Raw genomic sequence first — 16,111 nt, 5'->3', positions numbered from 1 at the left:
GTTTTGAAGCGGGGTTTCTCTATTGTTTACCTCGGCTATGCCAGTCAAGCTGGCCTATAGGTGTCTAATATTCTCCTATCTCACCCTGCTATCCAGTGGCTGGAGCACAAGGATTATAGATTCATGTTATAAAATCTTGCTTTTTATGTGGATTCCTTGCATTCAAACTGAGATCCTCACACTTGCACCTTAAACTCTCTGCTCACTGTGCTATTTCCCCAGTAAACCCGCAAGTCACCTTTATGTGACTTGAACACATAGGAACTGCCCTTGACCCCCATGAGTCTTTAGACAAAAAAAAAAGTGTTTGGGCGTACAGAGGAAGGAGAGAGTTATATAGTTCAGTAGCAAAATGATTGCCTGTCTCAAATGGACTCCTGAGTTCAGTCCCCAGTACTGAAAAACTAGGAGAAGTCAATCCTTAAGAGTTTAAGTAAGTCAGGAAAAAAGCAGATTTCTTTCTTTTCATGTGAATTAAAGGAAAGGGTTTTTTTTTTATTTTTTAACTTATTTGACAAGCTGAGTTTTTAGTAAACATAGACTGTATTACTTTGAGTTTATTTTTAATGCATGCAGTTTATATATCTAACATTGTGCATTACGCTCTAACCTCAGAACCTTTTTTTGTTTGATTTTTGTGAGTATTGGTGAGGGGGAGGGTAAACAGATAAGGCCAGCTGTCTGTCTTTATTTAACTCCCCTCAGGTACTGAGAAGATAGCACTGTTGAGAGTAAGAGAGAAACACAGCAGCGGTAAAGCAAGTACAAGCAAGATTCTTTTCATTTTGCATTCACATAACAATTATGTGAAAAATTGCTATGGTCTCTCAAGGGAGCATGACCTAGTGTTCAATAATTTTCAATAAAAAATCTCATAACCCAGAGTTTTAATTTCATATAAATAATTTTTTCTATACAGATTTTTGTGTTTCAGTTTTTCTTCTATTAACCTTTGCTCAATTTATAATAATCAAATTATGCCAGATTTCACTTATGACTTAACAATTGCAGTAGACATAAGTGTTTACAATAAGCACTTGTAAATTAATGGTAGGACTATTGATTGTTGAAATCCTTTTTGAGAATAATTGGTAGTATATGTAATATGTTAAATCATTTTAATTATTTTGTTTTTTATAAATGTACAACCTAAGAGGCTACAATACAAAGAAATATTTTTGTGCCAATGTGCCAACAACAGTAGCAGCCTAGATGCCTCTCACATAGCCATATATTTGGACTGTATAGGAGTTGTGTTGCCCTGTATAGTGGCACATCTTGGTAGTAATACTGGAAGTGAAAGGTAGGCATAGCACTTCAGAGTGATGCTAGGCACTATTTACCAAAACAGAGGTAACCTATGTTTGTGGGCAGTAACCTATGAACCATCTCTAGGAATAGAGATAAGTGCATAGAACTAGGAATAAGCACTCGAGAACATGAGTAACTGTACTATGTTTATGTCCCCAAACTGGAACAATACAAAGTTCTATCAACAACGTAATAGATGTTTTGTTTTGTTTTGTTTTTTTTTCCCCAATGGGATGGTGTGGAGAAGAGAGAGGAATGAACTGAAGCCACATACAGGGACACAGATGAAAGTTTAAAACTGAGGTTTATAGAACATGAAACTAACCATTTAAAAATAAACAAAAGAAGCCAAACTCCAAAAATACACTTATTTCATTTAGCTGACAAAAAGATTGACAATTCGTATTAGAAGACAGTGTTTACTTACCATGGCCGGAAAGGGATGTAAAGCGCAGGCACTGTTTTGTGATGAGTTTCAACAGTGATTTAGGACCCAGAACAACAAAAGCAAACATATCCAGCAACTGGACTCAATGCAGTAAAGATTATAATGAAAAGATTTAGAATAGACTTCTGTTTGGGGCATTGTTTTTTGTTTTGAGTTAACAGACATGTTCTGATTTGTAAATATTTTACATACAAGTCCAGAAGGCTCTGGAACCAGATTACAAAAATTAAATATTTGTGTCCTTAGATGAAGCACTTGATTTAACTCTGTTTCTTCATTTAGCTCCTGTAAAATCATGTACTTTTTACTGTGAAAATAAAATTATACACAGCAAGCAACATAAAACATCACTTAGCCCAAAAGATGCTAATGAATGTTAGTATCCTCTCACTAAGATTTTAAACTATGTGAGAGTTTAGAATAGAACAGTATGCAGCTTTTATTATATGGATCCATTATTCACAGAGGTGGTATTCTTACTCTTAGATAGAAACTCTATGAACTCAGCTTATTCCACAATTACTTGAGTTTTTTTGCGGCCCTCTCACATCAGCCATCAGTCAAGACCGTCTCCCAGAGACACAGTTACAACACATTCTCAATAGGGGTACCTCTTCCCAGGTCACTCTACGTTATGTCAAGTTGACCAGACAGAATTAGAAATTTTGGAATGTTGGAGCAAATCCGTGAGTGGTAAACAGTTAAAACAGTTAATCTTAAGATGGAATTACAATGTCAACTTCAATATTTTATTACTTTCCCCCTTTGTAATTATTTCTTTTAGTGAAATGAAGTGTATAAAAGATGAACACTCTTTCTTTGTGTGTGTGTGTGTGTGTGTGTGTGTGTGTGTGTGTGAGATTCCTGTATACAGGTATACCCAGCATGTGTACATGAAAAAGCCCAAAAGAGGATAACAGATGTCTTTCTTATCCCTGCTTTATTCCCTTAGGCCAGGTTGCTCACTGAACTTCAGGCTGATTATTTTGCTAGGCTGCTGGTTAGTGAACTTTCCTGGCATGACTGGCTTCATGATACAGCACTAAATTATAAGTATCTATGACAAAGCCTGTTTTTATATGGTGCAAACTCACTTTGTCATGCTTGCTTAAGCTGTTTTTTGACCTCACAATTAACTATTTTACAAGAAGATGTCAATATTGTTGCACAATCTACCTAAACCTTTTATTGTCCTAGAAGGGAGCCCAGTCACAAATTTCTATTGGTCCAGCTGTCGACAACTACAGAACTTTTCTGTCTTTATGGATATACCTCCAGTAGATAGTACATGTGATTGAAGTCTTGTGGCATTTTCACTTAGTGTGTTCTCAATATTCATTTACGTTGTGGCATCATTCTGTACTACATTCCACATATCACTGTTTGTTTATCCATTCGTCCATTCATAGACTCTTTGGGTCTTCTAAACTTAAAATTTTTCATTGTTTGTATTATGATATTAGGACATATATGCATGTGCTTGCTATGGCTCACATGTATTGATCAGAAAACACTGTACGGGTGATGTAGGTGAGTTGTTTCCCTCCTATTGGGGCAAGAAATGGAACCCAGGTAGGTGTGCAGGATTGGGGCATGTTTTACTTTATAGGAAAGCATCTTATTTTCTTCTATAGAGGTTATACCGCTTTCCATTACTACTAGTAATGTATGAGGGTGCTTTTACGTCCATCCAAGTGGATGTGAGGTATTGTCTTAGTTTTTACGTTGCATTTTCCTAATAACTAATCATTTAAGCATTTTTCTTTTAGACCAGTATGAGAACAGATGATATTTCTATTGACCAAGAGGAAACTGAGATCCAGAAATTCTAAATCAAATAATTTCTCCTACTAGGATTTGATATTTGATTTATATATTTGATTTCAAAGCAACACTTTTTCTGACCTGTTATTTTTAAGTTACTAAATATTTTTATAAAAAATGATTATATAAATTAAGAAAGTATAATTTGGTTGAGATGAAATGAAAGAGCACAGTAGGTGCTGGGGAAAAACCCACTTTTTAAAAGGTAAGATGCACTAGGACTGTCACTGGGAGTAGTGTAGCATAGGTTTGGGAAAAGTAATTTGGAGAGTAGATGTCTTTAAGAGCTTTAATTTAGAGAGCTAAGGTGTTTGAATATCAGAATTGTAGGAAGTGGAGATCAATAGTGTTCCCGAGTGGTTTGAATGGGCATATAAGCAACATAGTACTTGAGAGCACCAGCTTCGTGCACAGTTATAAAAGTTGCAGCCAGGTGTGGAGGCAGAGGAAGATGGGTACCTTCAAGTACAAGGCCAGGCCAAACAAATGTTACAATTATCTCAATAATCCAGAGCAAATTCCTCAACCTCTCTGTGCTCTTGTTTTCTCCATCAACATAGGCATAATAATTTAAATTCATGAAGCTATTATAATGATTTAAACTATTTTAAATGTAAATGTACCAAGAACAAAGTAAACTCTTAGTGTATTAAACATTCCATAGATGTCAACTATTATTATGTGACATTTGCCTTGTGTTTTGTATCTTTTCATTTTACAACAAATCTGTGCAGTAGAAGTAAATGTAATTAGTGTAATGACAGAGAAAGCGAAGTAGAAGAGGTTGTATCATATAGAAAGCTCCCATTGACTAAACTAGTCTTATACTAGGCATGGCACATATTTAATGCCAGGATACAGAAGGCAGAGGAAAGATGATCCCTGTGTTTGAAGCCAGTCTGGTCTACATAGCATGCTGCAGGATTGTCATGACTGCATGTCTCAAACAAAAACAAAGTCTGGTCTTACTGTTCAATGCCATTTAAACCTGCTGTTTTATACTTTAGAAAAATAATGAAAATTAAAAAAAACATATAGAACTATGGAATAACTAGATTAAAAAATTGATAGAAATTAATCTAATGGCACTCTGCAGCATAAAGAGGTAGAAGAAATTTGCCTAGATGCATATTTATTGACTATTAAGATTATCTATATACAGAATGTCTTTGTAGAAATATTTTGTCCTAGGTCTGTGACTTAGAGAATTATGAGAAAAGATATTTAAAGGGAACATGGTAGATAACTAACCAATATATTTCTTTCAGTTGTTTATAAACTTGAAATAGATAGAACTGTGTGGTCCTTGATAAGAATCTACTGTGGTAGCTATCTTCTGATTGAATTCCTTTTTCTACTGAGCATCAACACAAATGGTTGGAGACAAGCTGGAGTAAATAATTTCCTCACCTTTTAACTTAATTCAAGAAACAATTTGTATCATCATCATCCCTTTGAGGTAGTACAGCACAGAGTCTTGTGAACATGTCCTCGCTAAAAGAATGGCCAGCTCACTGGGAGTCTCCTGAGTGTTCTCCACTCTCACAGAGCGTCTGACTTACTGGGACTCCATAGATGTACTCCACTCTGAGTGACTGAATGCAAGGGTGTTCATGAATAACCTGATCAGTGCTCAAGTCAACCTCCCACTAGAGGATTATTGAACTGTGCATCATTTTTTATATATTTGTTTATTAAAGGCTATTCTGTGTAATGATAATGAGGAACCTTCTCTCTTTTGTCTTCCCTCTGCTTTACAGATTGCTGAATTCCTGGTGATATTATGGTTCCTGAGTCTTCTGCCGTGCTTCTTTGCTCCAATTAGTATCATCCCAATATATGTGTATTCACTTGCCCTTTATGGGTTTATGCACTTCTTTCTTATCAACCCCCCAAAAAACTTTCTACTATAAATCCAGATTTTGGTTGTTTAAACTTCTGGTAAGTCTACAAGGCATGCACAATATTTTGAGCATAGTACATTAGCATTGACTTCCTCAAATGTCTCACTGGACTGTTGGATTGTACAGCCTTAGAGGCAGGATTCACATTGGGACAAGGGAATAGTGCCCAGATTCAGGAGTAAGTGCTTTTGTTGGATACCAGATATACTTGAACATTTATAACATGGAAGTCAGATAGTGAATTGATTGTATATATTATAATTAATTAACCAGTGTGGTAAAATATAGCACTTTTTTTCTTTCTAAAGAAAAGAGAGTCAGGCAGAGTGTTATTGTGTAATCCCTTACTTAGAATTTGAAGGTAGAAGGATCAGAAGTCCAAGGCTACTTTATACTGCATTTACCTCAGTATTCTCTTAGATTTCCTATAACTATAAATCCCTATGAAGTGTTTGTTTTTCTCTAAATCATATAAGTGAGTGCCTACATATTTGTATATGTATGAGTACCACATATGTAGTTGGTATTCATGAAAGCCTAATGAGTGTGTCTGATGCCTGAAGGTTGAGTTGTAGACAGTGGTGAACCAAGCATGGATGATGGGAACTAAGCTCCTTCCTCCACAAAATCAGCAGTACATAACTATAGAGCCACCGATCTAGCATTTCTATAAACTTATTTCTAAATGACGGTTTTGGAAGATTCAGAAAGCTTACTGTGATGATGTTGCAATAGCAGGATGGTATAGATGCGTACTTTGTGAGCAGTGCCTCGGTGAGTCCTTTTTTTTTTTTTTTTTGGAGTAGGAAGCCATCATTTCATGCATAATTACATTCTCTGATGAGTAGAATGATCACTGTTGAATGGATGTGTATCTAGGTCTGAACTGTGTGATGATAAATTTAGACTGATTGGTTGAATAGGCTGGAGTGAGGTATAAAATGGATTAACACACTAGTAAACGTCTTCTTTGAAGCAGTGATTTGTTGCTTTTGTAATATCATTACCAAAACAGAAGTGTTATAGGGTATAGGTGATTTAAAATCAGTTCGACTATTTACTCAAACTTCATTTATAAAATTATTCCCTAAAATGTATGTCAGAATATTAACTTAATGTTTTCACCATTGTTTTATTTATTGAAAATGTTTGTAAACTTTTGTCCTAAAATAAATATCTTATTTCCCTTTTTTTCTCCTTTATTTTTACTGAAAAATACTTGGTCTTAAAAATAAAGATTGCTCAACATTTATATTCATAGTTGTATCGGAATCTTTATAATTGACTTATGCTACCTTCTTTCCCCCCAAAAAAAATTAAGAAATTTAAGTACTATCTTTCTGCAAAGTTACTGTGTCAAATATATTGCATTCTATTTATACTAAGGAAGTCTTTTGTCCTCTATCCTATCATTTTTTTGCCCCAACTAGGAATCCAATTAGATAGCACAAAGTCCCAGACTTTCCAATAGTAACATTACCTCATTCTTCTAGTAAGCTAACTAAAGTTTTAAAATAGAGTCCTTAGTTATATCATTAGCGATCAATTTGTTTTGTTTTGTTTATTTTTGTTGCTGCTGCTGCTGTTGTTGTTATTTTTCAAGGCACGTATTTCAGTGTGTCCCTGTTTATCTGAGACCAGGATCTACAGAACAGGCTAATCTTGAACTCACCCAGATCTGCTGCCTCTGACTCTAAAGGCATGTGCAATGACTGCCTGGGCACAGATCAGGTTTTACCAATTTTTTTGAGTAAAATTGTGTGTGCATGGACATGATCTTAAGGGACCTGGAGAGTGTTCAGTGGTTATCAGCACAGGCTGAGGATCATAGAATCAAAATATAACGGCTCCAGAGACGAGTATCTCAAAACTTGTTATTATTGTTTCCGTAGCTAATTCAAACCTTATCTGTTATAGATGATATTCAAGATTGATTCATATTATATAGTCATGTATCCCTCTGAAGAGAAATGTTTATAGAATAAAGCGAAAGAACCAACCACATCTGAGGGCAGGCCTGCCATAGTTTCCCTGGTTGAATGTGTCTACTAAATAAAAAAAAGGATACATCCAGAGAGCTAGGAATTTAAGCTCATTTTCAGAATTACTATAGTGTCAGAGGAATGCAATATTATCTATAAATTTTCTTCTGTATGATAAAGTAAAGGGAGACTAAGAGGATAAAGTTAAAAGCTATCTCTATCCATTCTCCTCCACACAGGTACCACTGGGTCCCCTGCACAACAAACAGTATCTGTTATCCAGACCAGGCTGGATAACAATTCAGAGATCTGCATGCTTCTTCTTCCCTCTTTTGGAATTAAAGGCATGAGCCACCACTGTCTGTCCCTTCCTGTCTTTTATAGGCAAAGAAGAGCTTTGTAGTCAGCTAAGTGTACCCTGTCCAACAAATGATTTGTAGTCCAACACCGGGTTGCCTCTTGTGCTTACATCACTTATTTTTCTTACTCCGTAGCACAGGCTAGCCTCAAACTTGTTGCACTGCTGCCTCAGCCTTCTAAGTGAAGGCCTACAGGAACGAACCACTATGGCTAGCGTATTCTCCCTCCACTTGGTTTCTGCTTTCCCCAACAACAACCACACACTCATCCACTGTTTACCTTCCAATTTTGCATTCAACTCCTTCCTACTTTACTGGGTTACACACCCTCGTTGTCTGGGCTTAGTGCACGTGTGTTATTTATTGGTTTCCTTTTTAACAGCAGTCATTCTGAATGGTCAGCCTTGCAGTAGAGAACTGATTCTATGCTTTCTCATTTTTTTCCTATCTTTTTCTCATTTTTGAGTATTTACTGCTGCCTTTCATAAGGTAGGCTTTGCCAATTTCTGGATGGCTGATCAGCTGAACACCCTGTCAGTGATTCACATGGACCTGGAATATATGATCTGCTTTTACAATTTGAACTTAAATGGGATGAGAGTAAGGGCCTGTTGCCAAATGATCCACAACATATAGTATGATTTTGTATTCACACTAGTGATTGCCAGCATAAACAAAGAACTGTTGGGAATGATAACTACGACAGTTAATGTCATGATGAAAACTCATCCAATAGCTTTACACACGGAATTAAATGTGCTTGGCACCCTGTTAGCAATCTCCTTATCTGAAATCATTTATTTGGCATTTAAGTTGCGTTAGGATTTTAGTCAACCTCTTGCCAAAACATTTACAACTTACATTTAAAGAATTCTGCAGTTATATCTCAACGTTCATATGTGTTGGTAGCTGTATCACAACTGCTAGAGTGCCAGCAGCTTGTCCTCATAGAAATGCTCAGGATGCCATTGTAGGAGCCAGTGGTCCAAGTACTGATTGCTTAGAATCAGGTTGAATGCCTGAGAAAGAACATCCTGGTCAGTTCAGAAGTCTTGACCTTCTTCTGGCTCTTTACCCATGCTTAGGTGACACCAAGTTAATTTAGTTAGGAAGTTTGCATTAATTACAAAGATCTAAATGTAGAGAGACCTAGCATGTACTCACAAAAGATAATGATAAATTGGGTATGGCAGGCCACCACTCACCTGCAATCCCAGCACTGAGGAGGCTGAACCCATAGGATGGCCAGTCATCCTGGGGTGCATAAATGAAATCCTGTCCCCAAAACAAAAACTACTGCAGAGCAGCAATTAAAGCAATAATGAGCCATAAGCGTTCTATGATTATGAGGAGGCCATAGAGCGTGTGCTCTGGGTGTATGTTTATAGTATCTTGCCACTTACAAAGCTGTCTCAGTACCCGGGATATTTCTACATTTTCCTATGTTTAAAGTCATAGAACAAAGCATGTGTTTTTCTTCCTTTTATTCATAGACTCTTTTCCTATAGTTTTATTACACTTGAAAAAAGTACAAAATTGTTTGAGTTCGTTCTAGGATATTCAGAAATCACCAAAAGAATTGCCCAGTAGTCACATCAGCTTCTCTCGTTTTCTCAGCCACTAAAGAGGTTGTGCAAGTAGTGTCTGCATAGGAGAAAGTGACTGTGAAGCACGGGTTAGGGTTTTATGGATATGCTGATGGGTAGTTGTAGTGTGTGACTAAATGGTATGAACAGTTAATTTATTTGAATTGCGATATTGTTTTCGTTCTTCTTTGAAATCTTCACAGAACCAGAATTTTGCAACAGAAATACATACAGAGTGCGAGCCACTGTTCAGTGCATTCCTGCTTGGCTTCGCTTCATCCAGTGCCTGTGCTGGTACCGTGACACAAGAAGAGCCTTTCCTCTTCCAGGAAATGCTGCCTGGCAAATACTCTACGACTTTCTTCACCCTGACATTTCCAGCCCTTTACAACACTCACAAAGGTAGGCTGAGGTCTCCCATCTGAGCCCTTACTACTGCATTCTGTTGCCCTGGACTCTGCCGTCGCTGCTGCTGGTTCTGCTGAGGCTTCAGAACCCGGACATCTCACTTTAGCCTTGAATATAGTTTTAATCTCATTTCAATTAACAGTTATTATCACAAGATTTTCAGTCAATTGGTAAGAATTGTGATGCTGTTTCAATCCTGTCTGTTGCTCAGTGGCTTTAACCTATGGGTGCCTTGGGTTTTAATTTAGTGGTTTAGAGTGTTTTTTTTTTTTTTCTGTTTGTTTTTGAAGATTTTTTGTTGTTTTTCCTTGGTGGGGTTGGGGAGGTTGAAATTTCCTTGTTTATTAGTGAGGTTAAGAAATGGTTAGGTGCACAAGAATCCCTCTTCCAACCAAGTATTTAATATTTAAGTATTTTCTTTGATGAACATGTAAGGATTGTTTACAGCCCATTTAACTGCAAATTGAGTTCTCTGATCGCTTCAGTTTCTCATTTCCATGCCATCCTGCTATGACTTGCTACTGATCTTCTGTTGGGAATAGAAAAAAAAAAGTCTTTTAAGTTTAGAACCAAACGGAGACACTCATTTTGAATTTTTACCATTTCCCATGAACTGTCAGTGGTTTTCCATCCTTGCACTAAAATGTATTCCTTCTTTGTCTGCTGAGTAGAGAGCATCAGCCCACACCTTACAAAGTGCAAAGAGCTTTGACTAATGCAGATTAGTAAAGAGCTTTTTAAATACGCACGTAAATTGTTCTCAGTAAACTTTTCTGTGCGGCTCTATTGGGAGATATATTCAGAAGTACAAAACTACTGTTGCTGTAATATGTATCTGATGCCATGTCAGATGAGGTCACTGTTAGTACCGTGATATTGGTGTCCCTGAACTTTCACAGTGTGACATAGGGTCTGTGCTAGAATAGTATTGATAAATATAGCCATTCTTATTAAGTGTTAGAATTTAATTGAGTACCTCAGTGAAGGAAACACATCCACAGGAATTCCCTAATTTTAGTTCTTGCTAAGGAATGCCAGTACTCAATACCAGTATGCACCTTGATTTATAGATTTGACAGATGATTTGGAAAAAAGATGCGATATGGCTTCTTTTACTAAATTATCAGAAATATTTGTCTCCTGTCTTAGATATAAATGAGTGCTGGGATAGATTATACTAGTAATATATTTATTAGGAAGTTAAAATTGCTGGAAGGTACTATTGACACAAAATACAGCACTTACCTCAGGAAATAAGGAATAGTTAATTCTTGAGGCAAACCTAAGTGCTAGTAGCCTGGGAGCATAGACTCAGGTTATAACCATCGGAGGTGATCACATAATATTTTATTTGATACAAAACAAAGAGAAACATAAATAAGTGCATTTATCACTTTGATGATCACTGCCAATAAGCAGGCTACAGCAAAACAAGTGGAACTCTGTATAGATCTAGGATGTCTGATAACATGTTTAGCTTTCAGATTGGTAAAGGATGGTGCCCTGCTGAGCATACATTTTAGGGCTGTAGTGAATTTGGTCCCCAACACCCATGTAAAGGCTGTGAAAGGCAGCAAACACCTATAACTCGAGCTCTGGGGAGATAGACACTGTGACTTGCTTGCCACTCCTATTATGGTATCATTGAGCTGCAGATTCAATCAGAGACCTTGTCACAAAAAATAGGGTGGAGAATGCTTGGGAAGACACTGATGCCAAGCTTCCCACACACAGAGAACACATTTGACAGATTTGGATAGTCACAGGCACATTCAGATAAAGGAGTGAACAGTGAGTGACTTTCAAAGGGAAAGTCTAAGGTAGTCTGGTTAGGTTCTTCACACCATCTTCAATCACAAAGCTCGTTATTGAGACTCAGCCTTGAGGAACTTATGTTTACATAAAGACCTTTAACAACGCAAAAGGATTACAAGTCCAAGCCTGTCTTATTTACAGAGTGAGTTCAGGCCAACCTGGCCGCATAATAAAATCCTGTCCCAAAATAAGTAATATATAGCTTACCTCTAATTCATAGAACTCTGTGGTCTGTCCTTAGCACGATGTAAGAAGAATTACAAAGAAGGTTGGGATGAGCCAGTAAAAATGGCTTCACAAGTAAAGGCACCTGAAGCAAAACTTGACAGCCTGAATTCAGTCCCTGAGCACGATGGTAGAGAAAAAGAACTACCTCCATCAGGTTGTTTTCTGACCTCTGTGTTTGAACAGTTGGACTATGAGGAAATGGATGCTTTGTCCCCAGTATCACAGGGGGCTAGGGAATGTGAACAGAACTTTGAGCCAACATAATTTATCTATACATGAAGCAGTCCTGTACTTGTAAATACATATATTTCCTATTCAAGTATAGTTTAAATTGGTACAGTTTTACATTGATATATTTGATGCATTGATGACTTATCTGATATATATATATATATACATATATATATATATATATATATAATTATATTCTTTTCTCAAAAACAAAAAAAAATATCAGATTACATTATTCTTTCATTACAAGGTACTAAGAGAAGTTTCCTTACATCTGATTTAAAATTATAGAGGTTTGTTTAACTGTATATACTAAGGAATGGTTAAACTGGTAAATTTATGGAGGTTTAAAACCACATATTTTTGAAAGGCTTCTATTTTACTATTTTGTGTAAGCAGTGATCAGTAAAACCCTTAGCACAAAACTCTCACACAGCTTGCTAGTCCACAAATAAAAGTTGACATTCAGAGGACATGCAGGTGAGAATGACCATGAAGGTCTGATCCTCCTGCCATAACCACTTAAGTTCTGGGATTACAAAAGTGAGTAACCCTGCCTGGCTCCTTATTTTTATTTTGTGATACCAGGTTCGTTCTCAGGGGTCTGAGTGTGATGTGCCATGTGGTCACTGTGCCATGGGGCTCATTCAGCCCCACCATGCAGTGTAAGAGGTAATTCTGCTTCCTTCTTCTGTTTTCCTTGACCCCATTTGTCATGGCTGTGTTTGTCTTACACATTGCTACATCTTTTACTTCACATAATCATTGTAAGAATTGTCCTGAAATCATGGTATAGACTTTATAGGTGTACTTGCTGCATGAATGCCCAGGAGAGAAAAATGGTGTCGCCATTTATTAATTTTGTTTATCATATCCCTAAAGTTTTAAATATATTTTAATATTGCTACATATTGGATACATAAATAATTTTTGTACCAAAAAGTCTAGAACTTGGCATGGCAAAATTTTGACGTTGAAACGTGTTCAGGTTTCATTTTCTTCCTTCTTTTCTTCCTTCCTTCCTTCCTCCCTTCCTTCCTTCCTTCCTTCCTTCCTTCCTTCCTCCCTTCCTAACCTTCATTCCTTTTTTTCTTTCTTTAAGATTGGGTCTCATGTCAGGTGGTAACAGTGCATCCCTTTAATCCCAGCAGAGGCAGGTAGATCTTTGAATTTGAGTCCACCCTTTTCTATAGAGAGAATTCCGGGATAGCCAGAGTAAGGCAGAAAAGCCCTGTCTCGAGGGAGAAAACAAAAAAACAGAACAGAACAGAACAAAACAAAACAAAATGTGCAAGTCTCAAATAAAAATTAAAAAAAGACAGGGCTAGGCCACACATAGGTCTTACTAGCTTCAAATTCATTATGTAGCAAGCATGACTTTGAACTTCTGACTCCCTTCCTTCTATTTCCCTCTTAAGTGCTGGGATTAGAGGAATGTGCAACAACAACATAACCAGTTTTATATGGTGATGGACATCAAACTCAGGACTTCAGTTTGCTAGGCAGACGTCCTACCAGTTGAGCCATCGCCCCAGCCCTAGTTAGGTTACTTTATTGGACAGTGTCCTAAAAAACAAAGTCTTTAAAAATAATTACTGAGACAAAAGAATCTAGTCAAAATTACTAATTATCAAGGTACTGTTCTATTGAGGCTGTTGCAAAAGAAACATTTGTGAGGAAAAAAGAGTAAAAGACCATGACATGACCTTGTTTAGACTCTGATGTGATTCTTTCAAAGAACTAGTCTGCCTGGGTTACCATAGTAACAGCACTGTACTAAGTGAACTTTGAAAATTGTTACAGTGCTTGTTTTTTTTTTTTTTTTTTTTTTCTGCCTGATTTGTTAAGATGGAGGATTATGCATTAACTCTGCACCTAGAATCATTGTAGGTGAGGATTTAGGTAAGCTATTTAGGAAGATTAATCATGATAATATTTATTTGACCTCTTTTGTTACATTAAAAAAGAAACATATTTGAAATAAGTTATTTGCTGTCATTGATTTTTGGAGACAAAAGAATTCAGCTAGCAGCCAATCTCTGTTCAAAGATTCATATTTCATTCATGATCACATTTGAAACAACTCCAAGTGTTTTCTTGGAAATTTGGATTAAAAAATGTGGGAATTATTTTAATTAGGTTCTCATTTCCTTAAGATTTCTTTGCTTTGGAAAGAAAGGTATTTGGGAAATATAGGAGCAGAAAGATGTAACACTATTGATTCTAGCAAATTGTAAGGAGAGAGTATTTCATTAGATTGTATGGCATTTGTAGCTTTTTTTTTCAGAGCTGAAGACTGAAACCAGGTCTTGTGCTTGCTAAGCAAGCAGTCTACCACTGAGCTAAATCCCCAACTCCAACTTCTGACGTTTTGTAATTCACATAATATCCTAGTAGAATTAGAACCTTACTGTTCACATACATAATAGGGATTGTTGGCAGGTGAGTGTGGGGGAATTACATGTCATGTTTCCTCAGACTTCTTAGGTTGAGGTAGGATTAGCTATTACATTTTTGAAGGAGACCCTACGTAGAGCTCACTCATATCCATGTTATTGGTGCCCAGTTCTTGTCTGGGTATCTTTGTGCACTCTGAAGGCTGATGCTCTCAGAGAGGTTTTCTCGGCTCCAGTCTGGACCTCTGCAGAAGTAGCTGCTTTATTATTCTGAGTAAGCACACATAGTCCTGAAGAGATGCTTCTCTGGGGTTCAGCCAGTTGCTCCTCTTTTACTGCCCTGAATAATAGACTTCTCATCCACATTTTAATCTGCTTATACTATAATAAAAATGGTAATTTTGGCTTTTAATTTTCTAGGTAAATTTTTGTTCTATTAACGTTAAAAGATATATGTGGTATTAGCAAAAAAAAAAAATCATTTGGATAAATGTTCTCATTTTTGCCTTACTATTGAAAGTAGCTCAAAACATTATCTCTTTTGGAAGTTATTACACTCTTTTGTAATGCCCTCACATGGGAAGAAACTGATTTACAATCTGTCTCAAAAAATTGGCTAAAGACCTGTGGATACCAGGAAACTAAAATATAAATATACTCGGATTTTCCTAATTAGTAATTGCCATTTTTCTGCTGTTATTATGCTGATTTTTAAAAAAGTATAGTTGTTTTTACATATAAATCATGTATACATAAATTATGTCTCTATATAATATTAACTATAGCTTTGAAAAAATTTAAACCTTTATCTTCTTCTTCACTGAAGACTTGTAAAAAGTAACAACTGTGTTGACACCTAAATTTTGTTTTGATTCTTTTCTCTTGTCACATTGATTTTCTTAATTGTTCTTATAATAAAAACAGCATTTCAACTGGATAGTGGTGGCACATAACTTTAATTCCCACACTTGGGAGGCAGAGGCACACTGATCTTTGTGAGTTCTAGGCCTGGTCAGGATAATCAAGGCTATACAGAGAAACCCTGTCTCAAAAAATAAAAACAAAAATAAAAACAAAAAAACAAAAAACAAAATAAACTAAACAAAACAACCACAAAAGAACAGCAATTTAAATATAAGTTATATAGCTTTGTAATACTCATACAAAATAGTTTAAAGATTGTAAAGTATCTATAATATTTTATTGTTCAGATGTTGTAAGTTTTTTGAGTCTTGAAGGAAGCAAAGTGATTGTTATTTGAGTTTAACTTATACAACAATGTCTGATTAGAGAGAAAGTTGAGACTTGGTAGAATTCTAAATTTTCATTTTAATCTGACCATATGACTTCATATTGATGCTATCAGTGAAAAAGAATGAATTTATTACATTGACATATTTTAGCTGGAAAAGAAAAGGCAGAAGAAATGAGCAGACAAATAGACAATAAGGCCTGATTTCTACTATATCGTATTATGGGAGCAGACAAGACTATATACGAGTCTCTTCAAAGTCTTTTATAGTTCACCATAGTAAGAATACTCATCAGCTGTTGTTGCCACATATAAATGCACCCAAAATTTTGTAAATTAAATAATTGTAAATTGTTCTTGCTGGAAA

The 16,111-nt window shown here is 36.2% G+C and overlaps 1 pseudogene; it reads left to right on the top strand.

Moving 5' to 3' along the window:
• Positions 1 to 1,439: 1,439 nt before the first annotated feature.
• LOC134484504 (solute carrier family 53 member 1-like) overlaps positions 1,440 to 16,111 on the top strand; it is a 33,203-nt pseudogene continuing 18,531 nt past the window's right edge.

This window comes from Rattus norvegicus, chromosome Y, assembly GCF_036323735.1.
Source record: "Rattus norvegicus strain BN/NHsdMcwi chromosome Y, GRCr8, whole genome shotgun sequence".
Lineage (NCBI taxonomy): Eukaryota > Metazoa > Chordata > Mammalia > Rodentia > Muridae > Rattus > Rattus norvegicus.
This window is presented reverse-complemented; position numbering and strand designations above follow the sequence as displayed.